This window comes from Copadichromis virginalis, linkage group LG23, assembly GCF_057382275.1.
Source record: "Copadichromis virginalis isolate Kocher_CV1m ecotype Utaka linkage group LG23, C_Virginalis_male_GT1.1, whole genome shotgun sequence".
Taxonomy (NCBI): Eukaryota; Metazoa; Chordata; class Actinopteri; order Cichliformes; family Cichlidae; genus Copadichromis; species Copadichromis virginalis.
In genome coordinates, this window is record NC_140639.1 from 29646712 (window position 1) to 29668079 (window position 21368).

Consider the following 21368-nt stretch of genomic DNA (forward strand, 5'->3'; position numbering starts at 1 on the left):
GGCTTTCCACGGTCAATGGCAGAATGATTTGGATTGATCCCTGTTCTAGATCTCGCATCGGAGGAGGCTGAAAATCCACTACAAAGGAGTGGTTCTAAGGCTCCAGCGTCCTCGAAATGGGTAGAAGAGGTACAAAATGGATGGACCAACTCTGTACCAAAACACCTGCCTCGTGTGAGGCTCGAACTCACGACCTTCAGATTATGAGACTGACGCGCTGCCTACTGCGCCAACGAGGCTGACAGGGAACCTGAAAATGGACGATTTCTCGCAGCTGCACAGAAATGAAATTCAGCTTGGCCAAACAAAGGTGAGTCCCCAGGTATTTAAGCCCTGAACGGGTTTTGGAGGTGAAGAGTGCCACAGGAGATCCTAAAAACGGTGTTTTGACCCAGCTCCGGCTTACCTGAAAGGGACAAGCGGTAGACAATGGATGGGTTGCCTTTGCCACGTACTGTGTATCAAGCGAGGCTCAAGACACCATCTTCCCCCAAAACGGACCATTCTTCTTTTGTCTCGTAGTGCCGTCTTAAGTTAAATTCCTTAATTACAGCCACATTAGCTCCACTAATAAGACACACGGGTTTACCAGCAATGCCTGTAAACATATATTCAGTCACCCACTGGCGCTGGCAGGCGACAATTCTAAGTCTGCCAATTGTCCCGCCACTGTCCAAAGTCTCCTCTCAACAACATCTTGACTTAATGCAGATACGATGTCCAACCCAAGTTTGGTTTGCACAGGCTTCTTGTTCCAAATCTTGATGCCGTCTGGCCGTGACCGAGAACAAACTTAATGCCCCCCAAGACCCCACGCATAAAGGAACCGTGCATTGGCCGGGAATCGAACCCGGGTCTCCCGCGTGGCAGGCGAGAATTCTACCACTGAACCACCAATGCTCACACACGTGGCAGTTTTCTCAACGAATTCGCGCCATTGCCCAAGCGCTCCTCTCGAGGCGCAGCGGAAAATGTAGCCCGATACACCCACGCGTCACTCATCAAGACACCTCTGTGGCAGCTCCCTGATGGTCTAGTGGTCAGGATTCGGCGCTCTCACCGCCGCGGCCCGTGTTCGATTCCCGGTCAGGGAAACTGTGTTTTGCCCCACCTCCGCCTTACCCGAAAGGGACAAGCGGTAGACAATGGATGGGTTGCCTTTGCCACGTACTGTGTATCAAGAGAGCCTCAAGGCACCATCTCCCCCCAAAACGGACCATTCCTTGAAGCCGTCAACAAATGAAGCAGAGTTGCCAGTTCTTCAAGCCCAGGATGAGCTGCCGTCTTGGAGGTGAAGGGTGTGACAGGACATCCAAAAAATGTGTGGCCGAACTGCGCATCAAAACATGCCTCCCGTGAGGATAGAGCTCAACACCGCCAGTTTTCGAGACTTGCGCATGGCAGGCGACAATTCTACCGCTGAGCTAACAACCCTTGCATGTCCGCCAATTGTCCCGCTGAATTCGCGCTACTGTCCAAACTCTCCTCTCCAGACGCTTAAAATGGATGCACAAACTCTGCCACGTACTGCGCATCAAAGCACATCGCTTGCGTGAGGCTACAAGTCACTACCTTCTGATTTCGTGATTCACATGTGGCAGGCGACAGTTCTAACGCTCAGCCACCAGCCCTTACAAGTCTGCCAATTGTCTCGTCGAATTCGCGCCACTCTCCAAAGTCTACTCTCAACAACATCTTGACTTAATGCAGATACGATGTCCAACCCAAGTTTGGTTTGCATAGACTTCTTGTTCCAACTTAACAGTCAGGCAAGAATGACTTCAAATTATCCCTCTCCATGGACCCTGTTGGCAAAGGAACTCCAGGCAACCTCCAGAGACTCAGCTCGGGAGCTGCTGATAACCAATTATCAGCCCTTGTTCATCCGCTTCCAATGCAAAGACATTCCTAACCCTACCTGGACAAAGTGTCCTAGAAGAAATAACAGGTAGGAGTCATTTGGGAGCCAACGTGTGGTGCCCCGCAATTCTGACCTGAGAAAAGAAAGAGGAATTGTGGTGAAAGTTGGATGAAGTGGTTTCAGAGGGCCGGCACACATCCATAGGGGAGGATCGCCTGCCACGTGTGAGTCTTGAAATCAAACAGATGGGAAGGCTTTCCACGGTCAATGGCAGAATGATTTGGATTGATCCCTGTTCTAGATCTCGCATCGGAGGAGGCTGAAAATCCACTACAAAGGAGTGGTTCTAAGGCTCCAGCGTCCTCGAAATGGGTAGAAGAGGTACAAAATGGATGGACCAACTCTGTACCAAAACACCTGCCTCGTGTGAGGCTCGAACTCACGACCTTCAGATTATGAGACTGACGCGCTGCCTACTGCGCCAACGAGGCTGACAGGGAACCTGAAAATGGACGATTTCTCGCAGCTGCACAGAAATGAAATTCAGCTTGGCCAAACAAAGGTGAGTCCCCAGGTATTTAAGCCCTGAACGGGTTTTGGAGGTGAAGAGTGCCACAGGAGATCCTAAAAACGGTGTTTTGACCCAGCTCCGGCTTACCTGAAAGGGACAAGCGGTAGACAATGGATGGGTTGCCTTTGCCACGTACTGTGTATCAAGCGAGGCTCAAGACACCATCTTCCCCCAAAACGGACCATTCTTCTTTTGTCTCGTAGTGCCGTCTTAAGTTAAATTCCTTAATTACAGCCACATTAGCTCCACTAATAAGACACACGGGTTTACCAGCAATGCCTGTAAACATATATTCAGTCACCCACTGGCGCTGGCAGGCGACAATTCTAAGTCTGCCAATTGTCCCGCCACTGTCCAAAGTCTCCTCTCAACAACATCTTGACTTAATGCAGATACGATGTCCAACCCAAGTTTGGTTTGCACAGGCTTCTTGTTCCAAATCTTGATGCCGTCTGGCCGTGACCGAGAACAAACTTAATGCCCCCCAAGACCCCACGCATAAAGAAACCGTGTATTGGCCGGGAATCGAACCCGGGTCTCCCGCGTGGCAGGCGAGAATTCTACCACTGAACCACCAATGCTCACACACGTGGCAGTTTTCTCAACGAATTCGCGCCATTGCCCAAGCGCTCCTCTCGAGGCGCAGCGGAAAATGTAGCCCGATACACCCACGCGTCACTCATCAAGACACCTCTGTGGCAGCTCCCTGATGGTCTAGTGGTCAGGATTCGGCGCTCTCACCGCCGCGGCCCGGGTTCGATTCCCGGTCAGGGAAACTGTGTTTTGCCCCACCTCCGCCTTACCCGAAAGGGACAAGCGGTAGACAATGGATGGGTTGCCTTTGCCACGTACTGTGTATCAAGAGAGCCTCAAGGCACCATCTCCCCCCAAAACGGACCATTCCTTGAAGCCGTCAACAAATGAAGCAGAGTTGCCAGTTCTTCAAGCCCAGGATGAGCTGCCGTCTTGGAGGTGAAGGGTGTGACAGGACATCCAAAAAATGTGTGGCCGAACTGCGCATCAAAACATGCCTCCCGTGAGGATAGAGCTCAACACCGCCAGTTTTCGAGACTTGCGCATGGCAGGCGACAATTCTACCGCTGAGCTAACAACCCTTGCATGTCCGCCAATTGTCCCGCTGAATTCGCGCTACTGTCCAAACTCTCCTCTCCAGACGCTTAAAATGGATGCACAAACTCTGCCACGTACTGCGCATCAAAGCACATCGCTTGCGTGAGGCTACAAGTCACTACCTTCTGATTTCGTGATTCACATGTGGCAGGCGACAGTTCTAACGCTCAGCCACCAGCCCTTACAAGTCTGCCAATTGTCTCGTCGAATTCGCGCCACTCTCCAAAGTCTACTCTCAACAACATCTTGACTTAATGCAGATACGATGTCCAACCCAAGTTTGGTTTGCATAGACTTCTTGTTCCAACTTAACAGTCAGGCAAGAATGACTTCAAATTATCCCTCTCCATGGACCCTGTTGGCAAAGGAACTCCAGGCAACCTCCAGAGACTCAGCTCGGGAGCTGCTGATAACCAATTATCAGCCCTTGTTCATCCGCTTCCAATGCAAAGACATTCCTAACCCTACCTGGACAAAGTGTCCTAGAAGAAATAACAGGTAGGAGTCATTTGGGAGCCAACGTGTGGTGCCCCGCAATTCTGACCTGAGAAAAGAAAGAGGAATTGTGGTGAAAGTTGGATGAAGTGGTTTCAGAGGGCCGGCACACATCCATAGGGGAGGATCGCCTGCCACGTGTGAGTCTTGAAATCAAACAGATGGGAAGGCTTTCCACGGTCAATGGCAGAATGATTTGGATTGATCCCTGTTCTAGATCTCGCATCGGAGGAGGCTGAAAATCCACTACAAAGGAGTGGTTCTAAGGCTCCAGCGTCCTCGAAATGGATAGAAGAGGTACAAAATGGATGGACCAACTCTGTACCAAAACACCTGCCTCGTGTGAGGCTCGAACTCACGACCTTCAGATTATGAGACTGACGCGCTGCCTACTGCGCCAACGAGGCTGACAGGGAACCTGAAAATGGACGATTTCTCGCAGCTGCACAGAAATGAAATTCAGCTTGGCCAAACAAAGGTGAGTCCCCAGGTATTTAAGCCCTGAACGGGTTTTGGAGGTGAAGAGTGCCACAGGAGATCCTAAAAACGGTGTTTTGACCCAGCTCCGGCTTACCTGAAAGGGACAAGCGGTAGACAATGGATGGGTTGCCTTTGCCACGTACTGTGTATCAAGCGAGGCTCAAGACACCATCTTCCCCCAAAACGGACCATTCTTCTTTTGTCTCGTAGTGCCGTCTTAAGTTAAATTCCTTAATTACAGCCACATTAGCTCCACTAATAAGACACACGGGTTTACCAGCAATGCCTGTAAACATATATTCAGTCACCCACTGGCGCTGGCAGGCGACAATTCTAAGTCTGCCAATTGTCCCGCCACTGTCCAAAGTCTCCTCTCAACAACATCTTGACTTAATGCAGATACGATGTCCAACCCAAGTTTGGTTTGCACAGGCTTCTTGTTCCAAATCTTGATGCCGTCTGGCCGTGACCGAGAACAAACTTAATGCCCCCCAAGACCCCACGCATAAAGGAACCGTGCATTGGCCGGGAATCGAACCCGGGTCTCCCGCGTGGCAGGCGAGAATTCTACCACTGAACCACCAATGCTCACACACGTGGCAGTTTTCTCAACGAATTCGCGCCATTGCCCAAGCGCTCCTCTCGAGGCGCAGCGGAAAATGTAGCCCGATACACCCACGCGTCACTCATCAAGACACCTCTGTGGCAGCTCCCTGATGGTCTAGTGGTCAGGATTCGGCGCTCTCACCGCCGCGGCCCGGGTTCGATTCCCGGTCAGGGAAACTGTGTTTTGCCCCACCTCCGCCTTACCCGAAAGGGACAAGCGGTAGACAATGGATGGGTTGCCTTTGCCACGTACTGTGTATCAAGAGAGCCTCAAGGCACCATCTCCCCCCAAAACGGACCATTCCTTGAAGCCGTCAACAAATGAAGCAGAGTTGCCAGTTCTTCAAGCCCAGGATGAGCTGCCGTCTTGGAGGTGAAGGGTGTGACAGGACATCCAAAAAATGTGTGGCCGAACTGCGCATCAAAACATGCCTCCCGTGAGGATAGAGCTCAACACCGCCAGTTTTCGAGACTTGCGCATGGCAGGCGACAATTCTACTGCTGAGCTAACAACCCTTGCATGTCCGCCAATTGTCCCGCTGAATTCGCGCTACTGTCCAAACTCTCCTCTCCAGACGCTTAAAATGGATGCACAAACTCTGCCACGTACTGCGCATCAAAGCACATCGCTTGCGTGAGGCTACAAGTCACTACCTTCTGATTTCGTGATTCACATGTGGCAGGCGACAGTTCTAACGCTCAGCCACCAGCCCTTACAAGTCTGCCAATTGTCTCGTCGAATTCGCGCCACTCTCCAAAGTCTACTCTCAACAACATCTTGACTTAATGCAGATACGATGTCCAACCCAAGTTTGGTTTGCATAGACTTCTTGTTCCAACTTAACAGTCAGGCAAGAATGACTTCAAATTATCCCTCTCCATGGACCCTGTTGGCAAAGGAACTCCAGGCAACCTCCAGAGACTCAGCTCGGGAGCTGCTGATAACCAATTATCAGCCCTTGTTCATCCGCTTCCAATGCAAAGACATTCCTAACCCTACCTGGACAAAGTGTCCTAGAAGAAATAACAGGTAGGAGTCATTTGGGAGCCAACGTGTGGTGCCCCGCAATTCTGACCTGAGAAAAGAAAGAGGAATTGTGGTGAAAGTTGGATGAAGTGGTTTCAGAGGGCCGGCACACATCCATAGGGGAGGATCGCCTGCCACGTGTGAGTCTTGAAATCAAACAGATGGGAAGGCTTTCCACGGTCAATGGCAGAATGATTTGGATTGATCCCTGTTCTAGATCTCGCATCGGAGGAGGCTGAAAATCCACTACAAAGGAGTGGTTCTAAGGCTCCAGCGTCCTCGAAATGGATAGAAGAGGTACAAAATGGATGGACCAACTCTGTACCAAAACACCTGCCTCGTGTGAGGCTCGAACTCACGACCTTCAGATTATGAGACTGACGCGCTGCCTACTGCGCCAACGAGGCTGACAGGGAACCTGAAAATGGACGATTTCTCGCAGCTGCACAGAAATGAAATTCAGCTTGGACAAACAAAGGTGAGTCCCCAGGTATTTAAGCCCTGAACGGGTTTTGGAGGTGAAGAGTGCCACAGGAGATCCTAAAAACGGTGTTTTGACCCAGCTCCGGCTTACCTGAAAGGGACAAGCGGTAGACAATGGATGGGTTGCCTTTGCCACGTACTGTGTATCAAGCGAGGCTCAAGACACCATCTTCCCCCAAAACGGACCATTCTTCTTTTGTCTCGTAGTGCCGTCTTAAGTTAAATTCCTTAATTACAGCCACATTAGCTCCACTAATAAGACACACGGGTTTACCAGCAATGCCTGTAAACATATATTCAGTCACCCACTGGCGCTGGCAGGCGACAATTCTAAGTCTGCCAATTGTCCCGCCACTGTCCAAAGTCTCCTCTCAACAACATCTTGACTTAATGCAGATACGATGTCCAACCCAAGTTTGGTTTGCACAGGCTTCTTGTTCCAAATCTTGATGCCGTCTGGCCGTGACCGAGAACAAACTTAATGCCCCCCAAGACCCCACGCATAAAGGAACCGTGCATTGGCCGGGAATCGAACCCGGGTCTCCCGCGTGGCAGGCGAGAATTCTACCACTGAACCACCAATGCTCACACACGTGGCAGTTTTCTCAACGAATTCGCGCCATTGCCCAAGCGCTCCTCTCGAGGCGCAGCGGAAAATGTAGCCCGATACACCCACGCGTCACTCATCAAGACACCTCTGTGGCAGCTCCCTGATGGTCTAGTGGTCAGGATTCGGCGCTCTCACCGCCGCGGCCCGGGTTCGATTCCCGGTCAGGGAAACTGTGTTTTGCCCCACCTCCGCCTTACCCGAAAGGGACAAGCGGTAGACAATGGATGGGTTGCCTTTGCCACGTACTGTGTATCAAGAGAGCCTCAAGGCACCATCTCCCCCCAAAACGGACCATTCCTTGAAGCCGTCAACAAATGAAGCAGAGTTGCCAGTTCTTCAAGCCCAGGATGAGCTGCCGTCTTGGAGGTGAAGGGTGTGACAGGACATCCAAAAAATGTGTGGCCGAACTGCGCATCAAAACATGCCTCCCGTGAGGATAGAGCTCAACACCGCCAGTTTTCGAGACTTGCGCATGGCAGGCGACAATTCTACCGCTGAGCTAACAACCCTTGCATGTCCGCCAATTGTCCCGCTGAATTCGCGCTACTGTCCAAACTCTCCTCTCCAGACGCTTAAAATGGATGCACAAACTCTGCCACGTACTGCGCATCAAAGCACATCGCTTGCGTGAGGCTACAAGTCACTACCTTCTGATTTCGTGATTCACATGTGGCAGGCGACAGTTCTAACGCTCAGCCACCAGCCCTTACAAGTCTGCCAATTGTCTCGTCGAATTCGCGCCACTCTCCAAAGTCTACTCTCAACAACATCTTGACTTAATGCAGATACGATGTCCAACCCAAGTTTGGTTTGCATAGACTTCTTGTTCCAACTTAACAGTCAGGCAAGAATGACTTCAAATTATCCCTCTCCATGGACCCTGTTGGCAAAGGAACTCCAGGCAACCTCCAGAGACTCAGCTCGGGAGCTGCTGATAACCAATTATCAGCCCTTGTTCATCCGCTTCCAATGCAAAGACATTCCTAACCCTACCTGGACAAAGTGTCCTAGAAGAAATAACAGGTAGGAGTCATTTGGGAGCCAACGTGTGGTGCCCCGCAATTCTGACCTGAGAAAAGAAAGAGGAATTGTGGTGAAAGTTGGATGAAGTGGTTTCAGAGGGCCGGCACACATCCATAGGGGAGGATCGCCTGCCACGTGTGAGTCTTGAAATCAAACAGATGGGAAGGCTTTCCACGGTCAATGGCAGAATGATTTGGATTGATCCCTGTTCTAGATCTCGCATCGGAGGAGGCTGAAAATCCACTACAAAGGAGTGGTTCTAAGGCTCCAGCGTCCTCGAAATGGGTAGAAGAGGTACAAAATGGATGGACCAACTCTGTACCAAAACACCTGCCTCGTGTGAGGCTCGAACTCACGACCTTCAGATTATGAGACTGACGCGCTGCCTACTGCGCCAACGAGGCTGACAGGGAACCTGAAAATGGACGATTTCTCGCAGCTGCACAGAAATGAAATTCAGCTTGGCCAAACAAAGGTGAGTCCCCAGGTATTTAAGCCCTGAACGGGTTTTGGAGGTGAAGAGTGCCACAGGAGATCCTAAAAACGGTGTTTTGACCCAGCTCCGGCTTACCTGAAAGGGACAAGCGGTAGACAATGGATGGGTTGCCTTTGCCACGTACTGTGTATCAAGCGAGGCTCAAGACACCATCTTCCCCCAAAACGGACCATTCTTCTTTTGTCTCGTAGTGCCGTCTTAAGTTAAATTCCTTAATTACAGCCACATTAGCTCCACTAATAAGACACACGGGTTTACCAGCAATGCCTGTAAACATATATTCAGTCACCCACTGGCGCTGGCAGGCGACAATTCTAAGTCTGCCAATTGTCCCGCCACTGTCCAAAGTCTCCTCTCAACAACATCTTGACTTAATGCAGATACGATGTCCAACCCAAGTTTGGTTTGCACAGGCTTCTTGTTCCAAATCTTGATGCCGTCTGGCCGTGACCGAGAACAAACTTAATGCCCCCCAAGACCCCACGCATAAAGGAACCGTGCATTGGCCGGGAATCGAACCCGGGTCTCCCGCGTGGCAGGCGAGAATTCTACCACTGAACCACCAATGCTCACACACGTGGCAGTTTTCTCAACGAATTCGCGCCATTGCCCAAGCGCTCCTCTCGAGGCGCAGCGGAAAATGTAGCCCGATACACCCACGCGTCACTCATCAAGACACCTCTGTGGCAGCTCCCTGATGGTCTAGTGGTCAGGATTCGGCGCTCTCACCGCCGCGGCCCGGGTTCGATTCCCGGTCAGGGAAACTGTGTTTTGCCCCACCTCCGCCTTACCCGAAAGGGACAAGCGGTAGACAATGGATGGGTTGCCTTTGCCACGTACTGTGTATCAAGAGAGCCTCAAGGCACCATCTCCCCCCAAAACGGACCATTCCTTGAAGCCGTCAACAAATGAAGCAGAGTTGCCAGTTCTTCAAGCCCAGGATGATCTGCCGTCTTGGAGGTGAAGGGTGTGACAGGACATCCAAAAAATGTGTGGCCGAACTGCGCATCAAAACATGCCTCCCGTGAGGATAGAGCTCAACACCGCCAGTTTTCGAGACTTGCGCATGGCAGGCGACAATTCTACCGCTGAGCTAACAACCCTTGCATGTCCGCCAATTGTCCCGCTGAATTCGCGCTACTGTCCAAACTCTCCTCTCCAGACGCTTAAAATGGATGCACAAACTCTGCCACGTACTGCGCATCAAAGCACATCGCTTGCGTGAGGCTACAAGTCACTACCTTCTGATTTCGTGATTCACATGTGGCAGGCGACAGTTCTAACGCTCAGCCACCAGCCCTTACAAGTCTGCCAATTGTCTCGTCGAATTCGCGCCACTCTCCAAAGTCTACTCTCAACAACATCTTGACTTAATGCAGATACGATGTCCAACCCAAGTTTGGTTTGCATAGACTTCTTGTTCCAACTTAACAGTCAGGCAAGAATGACTTCAAATTATCCCTCTCCATGGACCCTGTTGGCAAAGGAACTCCAGGCAACCTCCAGAGACTCAGCTCGGGAGCTGCTGATAACCAATTATCAGCCCTTGTTCATCCGCTTCCAATGCATAGACATTCCTAACCCTACCTGGACAAAGTGTCCTAGAAGAAATAACAGGTAGGAGTCATTTGGGAGCCAACGTGTGGTGCCCCGCAATTCTGACCTGAGAAAAGAAAGAGGAATTGTGGTGAAAGTTGGATGAAGTGGTTTCAGAGGGCCGGCACACATCCATAGGGGAGGATCGCCTGCCACGTGTGAGTCTTGAAATCAAACAGATGGGAAGGCTTTCCACGGTCAATGGCAGAATGATTTGGATTGATCCCTGTTCTAGATCTCGCATCGGAGGAGGCTGAAAATCCACTACAAAGGAGTGGTTCTAAGGCTCCAGCGTCCTCGAAATGGGTAGAAGAGGTACAAAATGGATGGACCAACTCTGTACCAAAACACCTGCCTCGTGTGAGGCTCGAACTCACAACCTTCAGATTATGAGACTGACGCGCTGCCTACTGCGCCAACGAGGCTGACAGGGAACCTGAAAATGGACGATTTCTCGCAGCTGCACAGAAATGAAATTCAGCTTGGACAAACAAAGGTGAGTCCCCAGGTATTTAAGCCCTGAACGGGTTTTGGAGGTGAAGAGTGCCACAGGAGATCCTAAAAACGGTGTTTTGACCCAGCTCCGGCTTACCTGAAAGGGACAAGCGGTAGACAATGGATGGGTTGCCTTTGCCACGTACTGTGTATCAAGCGAGGCTCAAGACACCATCTTCCCCCAAAACGGACCATTCTTCTTTTGTCTCGTAGTGCCGTCTTAAGTTAAATTCCTTAATTACAGCCACATTAGCTCCACTAATAAGACACACGGGTTTACCAGCAATGCCTGTAAACATATATTCAGTCACCCACTGGCGCTGGCAGGCGACAATTCTAAGTCTGCCAATTGTCCCGCCACTGTCCAAAGTCTCCTCTCAACAACATCTTGACTTAATGCAGATACGATGTCCAACCCAAGTTTGGTTTGCACAGGCTTCTTGTTCCAAATCTTGATGCCGTCTGGCCGTGACCGAGAACAAACTTAATGCCCCCCAAGACCCCACGCATAAAGGAACCGTGCATTGGCCGGGAATCGAACCCGGGTCTCCCGCGTGGCAGGCGAGAATTCTACCACTGAACCACCAATGCTCACACACGTGGCAGTTTTCTCAACGAATTCGCGCCATTGCCCAAGCGCTCCTCTCGAGGCGCAGCGGAAAATGTAGCCCGATACACCCACGCGTCACTCATCAAGACACCTCTGTGGCAGCTCCCTGATGGTCTAGTGGTCAGGATTCGGCGCTCTCACCGCCGCGGCCCGGGTTCGATTCCCGGTCAGGGAAACTGTGTTTTGCCCCACCTCCGCCTTACCCGAAAGGGACAAGCGGTAGACAATGGATGGGTTGCCTTTGCCACGTACTGTGTATCAAGAGAGCCTCAAGGCACCATCTCCCCCCAAAACGGACCATTCCTTGAAGCCGTCAACAAATGAAGCAGAGTTGCCAGTTCTTCAAGCCCAGGATGAGCTGCCGTCTTGGAGGTGAAGGGTGTGACAGGACATCCAAAAAATGTGTGGCCGAACTGCGCATCAAAACATGCCTCCCGTGAGGATAGAGCTCAACACCGCCAGTTTTCGAGACTTGCGCATGGCAGGCGACAATTCTACCGCTGAGCTAACAACCCTTGCATGTCCGCCAATTGTCCCGCTGAATTCGCGCTACTGTCCAAACTCTCCTCTCCAGACGCTTAAAATGGATGCACAAACTCTGCCACGTACTGCGCATCAAAGCACATCGCTTGCGTGAGGCTACAAGTCACTACCTTCTGATTTCGTGATTCACATGTGGCAGGCGACAGTTCTAACGCTCAGCCACCAGCCCTTACAAGTCTGCCAATTGTCTCGTCGAATTCGCGCCACTCTCCAAAGTCTACTCTCAACAACATCTTGACTTAATGCAGATACGATGTCCAACCCAAGTTTGGTTTGCATAGACTTCTTGTTCCAACTTAACAGTCAGGCAAGAATGACTTCAAATTATCCCTCTCCATGGACCCTGTTGGCAAAGGAACTCCAGGCAACCTCCAGAGACTCAGCTCGGGAGCTGCTGATAACCAATTATCAGCCCTTGTTCATCCGCTTCCAATGCATAGACATTCCTAACCCTACCTGGACAAAGTGTCCTAGAAGAAATAACAGGTAGGAGTCATTTGGGAGCCAACGTGTGGTGCCCCGCAATTCTGACCTGAGAAAAGAAAGAGGAATTGTGGTGAAAGTTGGATGAAGTGGTTTCAGAGGGCCGGCACACATCCATAGGGGAGGATCGCCTGCCACGTGTGAGTCTTGAAATCAAACAGATGGGAAGGCTTTCCACGGTCAATGGCAGAATGATTTGGATTGATCCCTGTTCTAGATCTCGCATCGGAGGAGGCTGAAAATCCACTACAAAGGAGTGGTTCTAAGGCTCCAGCGTCCTCGAAATGGGTAGAAGAGGTACAAAATGGATGGACCAACTCTGTACCAAAACACCTGCCTCGTGTGAGGCTCGAACTCACGACCTTCAGATTATGAGACTGACGCGCTGCCTACTGCGCCAACGAGGCTGACAGGGAACCTGAAAATGGACGATTTCTCGCAGCTGCACAGAAATGAAATTCAGCTTGGCCAAACAAAGGTGAGTCCCCAGGTATTTAAGCCCTGAACGGGTTTTGGAGGTGAAGAGTGCCACAGGAGATCCTAAAAACGGTGTTTTGACCCAGCTCCGGCTTACCTGAAAGGGACAAGCGGTAGACAATGGATGGGTTGCCTTTGCCACGTACTGTGTATCAAGCGAGGCTCAAGACACCATCTTCCCCCAAAACGGACCATTCTTCTTTTGTCTCGTAGTGCCGTCTTAAGTTAAATTCCTTAATTACAGCCACATTAGCTCCACTAATAAGACACACGGGTTTACCAGCAATGCCTGTAAACATATATTCAGTCACCCACTGGCGCTGGCAGGCGACAATTCTAAGTCTGCCAATTGTCCCGCCACTGTCCAAAGTCTCCTCTCAACAACATCTTGACTTAATGCAGATACGATGTCCAACCCAAGTTTGGTTTGCACAGGCTTCTTGTTCCAAATCTTGATGCCGTCTGGCCGTGACCGAGAACAAACTTAATGCCCCCCAAGACCCCACGCATAAAGGAACCGTGCATTGGCCGGGAATCGAACCCGGGTCTCCCGCGTGGCAGGCGAGAATTCTACCACTGAACCACCAATGCTCACACACGTGGCAGTTTTCTCAACGAATTCGCGCCATTGCCCAAGCGCTCCTCTCGAGGCGCAGCGGAAAATGTAGCCCGATACACCCACGCGTCACTCATCAAGACACCTCTGTGGCAGCTCCCTGATGGTCTAGTGGTCAGGATTCGGCGCTCTCACCGCCGCGGCCCGGGTTCGATTCCCGGTCAGGGAAACTGTGTTTTGCCCCACCTCCGCCTTACCCGAAAGGGACAAGCGGTAGACAATGGATGGGTTGCCTTTGCCACGTACTGTGTATCAAGAGAGCCTCAAGGCACCATCTCCCCCCAAAACGGACCATTCCTTGAAGCCGTCAACAAATGAAGCAGAGTTGCCAGTTCTTCAAGCCCAGGATGAGCTGCCGTCTTGGAGGTGAAGGGTGTGACAGGACATCCAAAAAATGTGTGGCCGAACTGCGCATCAAAACATGCCTCCCGTGAGGATAGAGCTCAACACCGCCAGTTTTCGAGACTTGCGCATGGCAGGCGACAATTCTACCGCTGAGCTAACAACCCTTGCATGTCCGCCAATTGTCCCGCTGAATTCGCGCTACTGTCCAAACTCTCCTCTCCAGACGCTTAAAATGGATGCACAAACTCTGCCACGTACTGCGCATCAAAGCACATCGCTTGCGTGAGGCTACAAGTCACTACCTTCTGATTTCGTGATTCACATGTGGCAGGCGACAGTTCTAACGCTCAGCCACCAGCCCTTACAAGTCTGCCAATTGTCTCGTCGAATTCGCGCCACTCTCCAAAGTCTACTCTCAACAACATCTTGACTTAATGCAGATACGATGTCCAACCCAAGTTTGGTTTGCATAGACTTCTTGTTCCAACTTAACAGTCAGGCAAGAATGACTTCAAATTATCCCTCTCCATGGACCCTGTTGGCAAAGGAACTCCAGGCAACCTCCAGAGACTCAGCTCGGGAGCTGCTGATAACCAATTATCAGCCCTTGTTCATCCGCTTCCAATGCATAGACATTCCTAACCCTACCTGGACAAAGTGTCCTAGAAGAAATAACAGGTAGGAGTCATTTGGGAGCCAACGTGTGGTGCCCCGCAATTCTGACCTGAGAAAAGAAAGAGGAATTGTGGTGAAAGTTGGATGAAGTGGTTTCAGAGGGCCGGCACACATCCATAGGGGAGGATCGCCTGCCACGTGTGAGTCTTGAAATCAAACAGATGGGAAGGCTTTCCACGGTCAATGGCAGAATGATTTGGATTGATCCCTGTTCTAGATCTCGCATCGGAGGAGGCTGAAAATCCACTACAAAGGAGTGGTTCTAAGGCTCCAGCGTCCTCGAAATGGGTAGAAGAGGTACAAAATGGATGGACCAACTCTGTACCAAAACACCTGCCTCGTGTGAGGCTCGAACTCACGACCTTCAGATTATGAGACTGACGCGCTGCCTACTGCGCCAACGAGGCTGACAGGGAACCTGAAAATGGACGATTTCTCGCAGCTGCACAGAAATGAAATTCAGCTTGGACAAACAAAGGTGAGTCCCCAGGTATTTAAGCCCTGAACGGGTTTTGGAGGTGAAGAGTGCCACAGGAGATCCTAAAAACGGTGTTTTGACCCAGCTCCGGCTTACCTGAAAGGGACAAGCGGTAGACAATGGATGGGTTGCCTTTGCCACGTACTGTGTATCAAGCGAGGCTCAAGACACCATCTTCCCCCAAAACGGACCATTCTTCTTTTGTCTCGTAGTGCCGTCTTAAGTTAAATTCCTTAATTACAGCCACATTAGCTCCACTAATAAGACACACGGGTTTACCAGCAATGCCTGTAAACATATATTCAGTCACCCACTGGCGCTGGCAGGCGACAATTCTAAGTCTGCCAATTGTCCCGCCACTGTCCAAAGTCTCCTCTCAACAACATCTTGACTTAATGCAGATACGATGTCCAACCCAAGTTTGGTTTGCACAGGCTTCTTGTTCCAAATCTTGATGCCGTCTGGCCGTGACCGAGAACAAACTTAATGCCCCCCAAGACCCCACGCATAAAGGAACCGTGCATTGGCCGGGAATCGAACCCGGGTCTCCCGCGTGGCAGGCGAGAATTCTACCACTGAACCACCAATGCTCACACACGTGGCAGTTTTCTCAACGAATTCGCGCCATTGCCCAAGCGCTCCTCTCGAGGCGCAGCGGAAAATGTAGCCCGATACACCCACGCGTCACTCATCAAGACACCTCTGTGGCAGCTCCCTGATGGTCTAGTGGTCAGGATTCGGCGCTCTCACCGCCGCGGCCCGGGTTCGATTCCCGGTCAGGGAAACTGTGTTTTGCCCCACCTCCGCCTTACCCGAAAGGGACAAGCGGTAGACAATGGATGGGTTGCCTTTGCCACGTACTGTGTATCAAGAGAGCCTCAAGGCACCATCTCCCCCCAAAACGGACCATTCCTTGAAGCCGTCAACAAATGAAGCAGAGTTGCCAGTTCTTCAAGCCCAGGATGAGCTGCCGTCTTGGAGGTGAAGGGTGTGACAGGACATCCAAAAAATGTGTGGCCGAACTGCGCATCAAAACATGCCTCCCGTGAGGATAGAGCTCAACACCGCCAGTTTTCGAGACTTGCGCATGGCAGGCGACAATTCTACCGCTGAGCTAACAACCCTTGCATGTCCGCCAATTGTCCCGCTGAATTCGCGCTACTGTCCAAACTCTCCTCTCCAGACGCTTAAAATGGATGCACAAACTCTGCCACGTACTGCGCATCAAAGCACATCGCTTGCGTGAGGCTACAAGTCACTACCTTCTGATTTCGTGATTCACATGTGGCAGGCGACAGTTCTAACGCTCAGCCACCAGCCCTTACAAGTCTGCCAATTGTCTCGTCGAATTCGCGCCACTCTCCAAAGTCTACTCTCAACAACATCTTGACTTAATGCAGATACGATGTCCAACCCAAGTTTGGTTTGCATAGACTTCTTGTTCCAACTTAACAGTCAGGCAAGAATGACTTCAAATTATCCCTCTCCATGGACCCTGTTGGCAAAGGAACTCCAGGCAACCTCCAGAGACTCAGCTCGGGAGCTGCTGATAACCAATTATCAGCCCTTGTTCATCCGCTTCCAATGCAAAGACATTCCTAACCCTACCTGGACAAAGTGTCCTAGAAGAAATAACAGGTAGGAGTCATTTGGGAGCCAACGTGTGGTGCCCCGCAATTCTGACCTGAGAAAAGAAAGAGGAATTGTGGTGAAAGTTGGATGAAGTGGTTTCAGAGGGCCGGCACACATCCATAGGGGAGGATCGCCTGCCACGTGTGAGTCTTGAAATCAAACAGATGGGAAGGCTTTCCACGGTCAATGGCAGAATGATTTGGATTGATCCCTGTTCTAGATCTCGCATCGGAGGAGGCTGAAAATCCACTACAAAGGAGTGGTTCTAAGGCTCCAGCGTCCTCGAAATGGGTAGAAGAGGTACAAAATGGATGGACCAACTCTGTACCAAAACACCTGCCTCGTGTGAGGCTCGAACTCACAACCTTCAGATTATGAGACTGACGCGCTGCCTACTGCGCCAACGAGGCTGACAGGGAACCTGAAAATGGACGATTTCTCGCAGCTGCACAGAAATGAAATTCAGCTTGGGCAAACAAAGGTGAGTCCCCAGGTATTTAAGCCCTGAACGGGTTTTGGAGGTGAAGAGTGCCACAGGAGATCCTAAAAACGGTGTTTTGACCCAGCTCCGGCTTACCTGAAAGGGACAAGCGGTAGACAATGGATGGGTTGCCTTTGCCACGTACTGTGTATCAAGCGAGGCTCAAGACACCATCTTCCCCCAAAACGGACCATTCTTCTTTTGTCTCGTAGTGCCGTCTTAAGTTAAATTCCTTAATTACAGCCACATTAGCTCCACTAATAAGACACACGGGTTTACCAGCAATGCCTGTAAACATATATTCAGTCACCCACTGGCGCTGGCAGGCGACAATTCTAAGTCTGCCAATTGTCCCGCCACTGTCCAAAGTCTCCTCTCAACAACATCTTGACTTAATGCAGATACGATGTCCAACCCAAGTTTGGTTTGCACAGGCTTCTTGTTCCAAATCTTGATGCCGTCTGGCCGTGACCGAGAACAAACTTAATGCCCCCCAAGACCCCACGCATAAAGGAACCGTGCATTGGCCGGGAATCGAACCCGGGTCTCCCGCGTGGCAGGCGAGAATTCTACCACTGAACCACCAATGCTCACACACGTGGCAGTTTTCTCAACGAATTCGCGCCATTGCCCAAGCGCTCCTCTCGAGGCGCAGCGGAAAATGTAGCCCGATACACCCACGCGTCACTCATCAAGACACCTCTGTGGCAGCTCCCTGATGGTCTAGTGGTCAGGATTCGGCGCTCTCACCGCCGCGGCCTGGGTTCGATTCCCGGTCAGGGAAACTGTGTTTTGCCCCACCTCCGCCTTACCCGAAAGGGACAAGCGGTAGACAATGGATGGGTTGCCTTTGCCACGTACTGTGTATCAAGAGAGCCTCAAGGCACCATCTCCCCCCAAAACGGACCATTCCTTGAAGCCGTCAACAAATGAAGCAGAGTTGCCAGTTCTTCAAGCCCAGGATGAGCTGCCGTCTTGGAGGTGAAGGGTGTGACAGGACATCCAAAAAATGTGTGGCCGAACTGCGCATCAAAACATGCCTCCCGTGAGGATAGAGCTCAACACCGCCAGTTTTCGAGACTTGCGCATGGCAGGCGACAATTCTACCGCTGAGCTAACAACCCTTGCATGTCCGCCAATTGTCCCGCTGAATTCGCGCTACTGTCCAAACTCTCCTCTCCAGACGCTTAAAATGGATGCACAAACTCTGCCACGTACTGCGCATCAAAGCACATCGCTTGCGTGAGGCTACAAGTCACTACCTTCTGATTTCGTGATTCACATGTGGCAGGCGACAGTTCTAACGCTCAGCCACCAGCCCTTACAAGTCTGCCAATTGTCTCGTCGAATTCGCGCCACTCTCCAAAGTCTACTCTCAACAACATCTTGACTTAATGCAGATACGATGTCCAACCCAAGTTTGGTTTGCATAGACTTCTTGTTCCAACTTAACAGTCAGGCAAGAATGACTTCAAATTATCCCTCTCCATGGACCCTGTTGGCAAAGGAACTCCAGGCAACCTCCAGAGACTCAGCTCGGGAGCTGCTGATAACCAATTATCAGCCCTTGTTCATCCGCTTCCAATGCAAAGACATTCCTAACCCTACCTGGACAAAGTGTCCTAGAAGAAATAACAGGTAGGAGTCATTTGGGAGCCAACGTGTGGTGCCCCGCAATTCTACGGTGGCTGGGAAGTGCAAATCGCAACAAATTAAAAAACCACAACAAATTAAAACCCTGCAACAAATTAAAAAAACCCACAACAAATTACAAAAACCTGCAACAAATTACAAAACCCCACAATAAATTAAAAAACCCCACAACAAATTACAAAAACCCCCACAACAAATTACAAAAACTCACAACAAATTAAAAAACCCCACAACAAATTACAAAAACCCACAACAAATTTAAAAACCCCACAACAAATTACAAAAACCCACAACAAATTACAAAAGCACACAACAAATTACAAAAACCCACAACAAATTAAAAATCCTTGACGGGAAGGGATTTTTAATTTGCTTTCTGAAACATCAGATATGTATCGGATTCAGTTCCACATACGAAAGTGACCCAGATCGGATTTGAAAATATCGGAATTGTGCTGTTTTTACACTGTCATACCATGATTGGATATGGGTCGCATAGGGTAAAAATAAAAGTCGGATTTGATGCGCTTTCGCGTGCAGTGTGAACTTCGCCAGAGCCTCCACATGTTCTCACTGTAATTTGCCCCTCATGAATGAATTTATGATTGCACTAATTTGAATGTTCAAGAGAAAATCAAATGCATTTTACTCACAGTACCCTACAAACGTCACTGCTGTTTAGTTTTCTGTCTTCATTTATGTTGGAAGCGATAGCAGAGCTGTACGTTTGAATTTGTTTCCAAAATCCCTCATTTAGATGGAAGCTAGCGAGCTAACTTCCTGCTAATTTCTAACTCTGTTAAATGTCATAAATTCCGTTTCGTTTTCATGGTTGCCTGGATGATAAACTCAATTGTTACACATGGTAGAGCAGAACGCTGATCATTTTATTACAGATGAAAGACTTTAGATAGTTTTTCAACTCTCAGTGATTTATGGACCTGCAGCAGCGTTTGAGCCCAGACATGGCTAGTGACGTCAGACTTAAAGACCGGATAAAGAGTGATATGAACATATCTATAACTTACCGGAATGAAAATGTCTGGAGCACACCAACAGATATTTGGAGATGGAAGAGAACTGCATATCAGCTCGTCTCACAGCTGCTATCCAGACTAGACGCCTTCTTTTGGTAACATACGATACAAGAGCTGCCTCATGTTGCTTCCAGGTGGGGAAAGAATGAAAAGATAAACCATTTTCAACCTTATTGCCTTGCCGGTCGTGCGATCTAAGTTTACAACCAACCGCACAGCAAGTACGAACCATAGCTAGTGTTATCCGTGTACTTTCGCTCCTCTTTCGCTAGCGCTTTGTTTGGGCCAGAAACATGGCGCCTCAACCAAAAATCATGGCCACGCCCCCTCTCGTGACATCACACTCCAAAAGCCCCATTAGGCTAATCGTTGCGTCACTTCCGGTATTTCAGACAATCCCTTCCCGTCAAGGATTTTTAATTTGTTGTGGGGGTTTTTGTAATTTGTTGTGGGGTTTTTTTTAATTTGTTGCGGGTTTTTAATTTGTTGTGGTTTTTTAATTTGTTGCGATTTGCACTTCCCAGCCACCATACAATTCTGACCTGAGAAAAGAAAGAGGAATTGTGGTGAAAGTTGGATGAAGTGGTTCCAGAGGGCCGGCACGCATCCATAGGGGAGGATCGCCTGTCACGTGTGAGTCTTGAAATCAAACAGATGGGAAGGCTTTCCATGGGCAATGGCAGAAACAAATGACATATCCCTCACTTTTAGTGCTGTTATTCCGATTGCTGGTATTTAAACAGTAAAGACAGTTGACAAAGATATCTCCTCGTTAGTATAGTGGTTAGTATCCCCGCCTGTCACGCGGGAGACCGGGGTTCGATTCCCCGACGGGGAGTATTCTAGTTTTTGTTTTTTTTGGGGTTTTTTTTCTTAATAAGATAAACCTTTATAACATACTATATGAAGGGTTCATAAACCTTTTTCACGGTCATATCCAAGCTTTTCAAGCACATTGCATTAGAGTGGACACTCTAATGACCATATGAAAATTAAAACAACTCATCCTAGGTTGACTTAAACGCAAAAGCTCAGAAATGAGCAGAGCTGTCTTAGCAGCCTGCCACGCATGGGGGGGTGCTGGAAGTAATAGTTGATTATACAACAAAATAAGCATATGCATAACCATTTGCAAAAACAAGAAATGTGTGTGTCAAAAGATCCTGCCCCGTGTGAGGCTCGAACTCACGACCTTCAGATTATGAGACTGACGCGCTGCCTACTGCGCCAACGAGGCCTAGGATGCAACACACCAATGGACCCACAAAAGTCATATTACCAAGAAATTGTCGATATCTAAAACCGGGAAGCAAATTGGAAAGGTTAAGGATTTGAAAATGTAAGGCTGATAAGTATTTTTGTCTCTTTTATTTTATTGATGCCTTCAAACAAACAAGTACAATTAGGGTCAGTAATATTAACAGTTAAGCCAAAATAAAAGCAACATAAAAAATTAAAGAAAAT

At 49.8% G+C, this 21368-nt stretch overlaps 29 non-coding genes across 29 annotated transcripts; 10 read left to right on the forward strand and 19 right to left on the reverse strand.

Annotated features, from left to right (window-relative positions):
- Positions 1 to 166: 166 nt before the first annotated feature.
- On the reverse strand, positions 167 to 239 carry trnam-cau (transfer RNA methionine (anticodon CAU)). The gene has a single exon. It is a non-coding gene; the product is annotated as a tRNA-Met (tRNA).
- Positions 240 to 829: 590 nt separating this feature from the next.
- trnag-gcc (transfer RNA glycine (anticodon GCC)) lies at positions 830 to 900 on the reverse strand. Its single transcript has one exon. It is a non-coding gene; the product is annotated as a tRNA-Gly (tRNA).
- Positions 901 to 1022: 122 nt separating this feature from the next.
- trnae-cuc (transfer RNA glutamic acid (anticodon CUC)) lies at positions 1023 to 1094 on the forward strand. The gene has a single exon. It is a non-coding gene; the product is annotated as a tRNA-Glu (tRNA).
- Positions 1095 to 2279: 1185 nt separating this feature from the next.
- On the reverse strand, positions 2280 to 2352 carry trnam-cau (transfer RNA methionine (anticodon CAU)). Its single transcript has one exon. It is a non-coding gene; the product is annotated as a tRNA-Met (tRNA).
- Positions 2353 to 2942: 590 nt separating this feature from the next.
- trnag-gcc (transfer RNA glycine (anticodon GCC)) lies at positions 2943 to 3013 on the reverse strand. The gene has a single exon. It is a non-coding gene; the product is annotated as a tRNA-Gly (tRNA).
- A 122-nt stretch (positions 3014 to 3135) lies between these two features.
- trnae-cuc (transfer RNA glutamic acid (anticodon CUC)) lies at positions 3136 to 3207 on the forward strand. The gene has a single exon. It is a non-coding gene; the product is annotated as a tRNA-Glu (tRNA).
- Positions 3208 to 4392: 1185 nt separating this feature from the next.
- trnam-cau (transfer RNA methionine (anticodon CAU)) lies at positions 4393 to 4465 on the reverse strand. The gene has a single exon. It is a non-coding gene; the product is annotated as a tRNA-Met (tRNA).
- A 590-nt stretch (positions 4466 to 5055) lies between these two features.
- Positions 5056 to 5126, reverse strand: trnag-gcc (transfer RNA glycine (anticodon GCC)). Its single transcript has one exon. It is a non-coding gene; the product is annotated as a tRNA-Gly (tRNA).
- Positions 5127 to 5248: 122 nt separating this feature from the next.
- On the forward strand, positions 5249 to 5320 carry trnae-cuc (transfer RNA glutamic acid (anticodon CUC)). Its single transcript has one exon. It is a non-coding gene; the product is annotated as a tRNA-Glu (tRNA).
- Positions 5321 to 6505: 1185 nt separating this feature from the next.
- On the reverse strand, positions 6506 to 6578 carry trnam-cau (transfer RNA methionine (anticodon CAU)). The gene has a single exon. It is a non-coding gene; the product is annotated as a tRNA-Met (tRNA).
- Positions 6579 to 7168: 590 nt separating this feature from the next.
- trnag-gcc (transfer RNA glycine (anticodon GCC)) lies at positions 7169 to 7239 on the reverse strand. The gene has a single exon. It is a non-coding gene; the product is annotated as a tRNA-Gly (tRNA).
- Positions 7240 to 7361: 122 nt separating this feature from the next.
- trnae-cuc (transfer RNA glutamic acid (anticodon CUC)) lies at positions 7362 to 7433 on the forward strand. The gene has a single exon. It is a non-coding gene; the product is annotated as a tRNA-Glu (tRNA).
- A 1185-nt stretch (positions 7434 to 8618) lies between these two features.
- Positions 8619 to 8691, reverse strand: trnam-cau (transfer RNA methionine (anticodon CAU)). Its single transcript has one exon. It is a non-coding gene; the product is annotated as a tRNA-Met (tRNA).
- A 590-nt stretch (positions 8692 to 9281) lies between these two features.
- On the reverse strand, positions 9282 to 9352 carry trnag-gcc (transfer RNA glycine (anticodon GCC)). Its single transcript has one exon. It is a non-coding gene; the product is annotated as a tRNA-Gly (tRNA).
- A 122-nt stretch (positions 9353 to 9474) lies between these two features.
- trnae-cuc (transfer RNA glutamic acid (anticodon CUC)) lies at positions 9475 to 9546 on the forward strand. The gene has a single exon. It is a non-coding gene; the product is annotated as a tRNA-Glu (tRNA).
- A 1185-nt stretch (positions 9547 to 10731) lies between these two features.
- trnam-cau (transfer RNA methionine (anticodon CAU)) lies at positions 10732 to 10804 on the reverse strand. Its single transcript has one exon. It is a non-coding gene; the product is annotated as a tRNA-Met (tRNA).
- A 590-nt stretch (positions 10805 to 11394) lies between these two features.
- On the reverse strand, positions 11395 to 11465 carry trnag-gcc (transfer RNA glycine (anticodon GCC)). Its single transcript has one exon. It is a non-coding gene; the product is annotated as a tRNA-Gly (tRNA).
- A 122-nt stretch (positions 11466 to 11587) lies between these two features.
- On the forward strand, positions 11588 to 11659 carry trnae-cuc (transfer RNA glutamic acid (anticodon CUC)). Its single transcript has one exon. It is a non-coding gene; the product is annotated as a tRNA-Glu (tRNA).
- A 1185-nt stretch (positions 11660 to 12844) lies between these two features.
- On the reverse strand, positions 12845 to 12917 carry trnam-cau (transfer RNA methionine (anticodon CAU)). Its single transcript has one exon. It is a non-coding gene; the product is annotated as a tRNA-Met (tRNA).
- Positions 12918 to 13507: 590 nt separating this feature from the next.
- trnag-gcc (transfer RNA glycine (anticodon GCC)) lies at positions 13508 to 13578 on the reverse strand. Its single transcript has one exon. It is a non-coding gene; the product is annotated as a tRNA-Gly (tRNA).
- A 122-nt stretch (positions 13579 to 13700) lies between these two features.
- trnae-cuc (transfer RNA glutamic acid (anticodon CUC)) lies at positions 13701 to 13772 on the forward strand. The gene has a single exon. It is a non-coding gene; the product is annotated as a tRNA-Glu (tRNA).
- A 1185-nt stretch (positions 13773 to 14957) lies between these two features.
- Positions 14958 to 15030, reverse strand: trnam-cau (transfer RNA methionine (anticodon CAU)). The gene has a single exon. It is a non-coding gene; the product is annotated as a tRNA-Met (tRNA).
- A 590-nt stretch (positions 15031 to 15620) lies between these two features.
- On the reverse strand, positions 15621 to 15691 carry trnag-gcc (transfer RNA glycine (anticodon GCC)). Its single transcript has one exon. It is a non-coding gene; the product is annotated as a tRNA-Gly (tRNA).
- Positions 15692 to 15813: 122 nt separating this feature from the next.
- On the forward strand, positions 15814 to 15885 carry trnae-cuc (transfer RNA glutamic acid (anticodon CUC)). Its single transcript has one exon. It is a non-coding gene; the product is annotated as a tRNA-Glu (tRNA).
- A 1185-nt stretch (positions 15886 to 17070) lies between these two features.
- On the reverse strand, positions 17071 to 17143 carry trnam-cau (transfer RNA methionine (anticodon CAU)). Its single transcript has one exon. It is a non-coding gene; the product is annotated as a tRNA-Met (tRNA).
- Positions 17144 to 17733: 590 nt separating this feature from the next.
- trnag-gcc (transfer RNA glycine (anticodon GCC)) lies at positions 17734 to 17804 on the reverse strand. Its single transcript has one exon. It is a non-coding gene; the product is annotated as a tRNA-Gly (tRNA).
- Positions 17805 to 17926: 122 nt separating this feature from the next.
- trnae-cuc (transfer RNA glutamic acid (anticodon CUC)) lies at positions 17927 to 17998 on the forward strand. Its single transcript has one exon. It is a non-coding gene; the product is annotated as a tRNA-Glu (tRNA).
- Positions 17999 to 20670: 2672 nt separating this feature from the next.
- On the forward strand, positions 20671 to 20742 carry trnad-guc (transfer RNA aspartic acid (anticodon GUC)). Its single transcript has one exon. It is a non-coding gene; the product is annotated as a tRNA-Asp (tRNA).
- A 326-nt stretch (positions 20743 to 21068) lies between these two features.
- Positions 21069 to 21141, reverse strand: trnam-cau (transfer RNA methionine (anticodon CAU)). Its single transcript has one exon. It is a non-coding gene; the product is annotated as a tRNA-Met (tRNA).
- Positions 21142 to 21368: the final 227 nt, after the last annotated feature.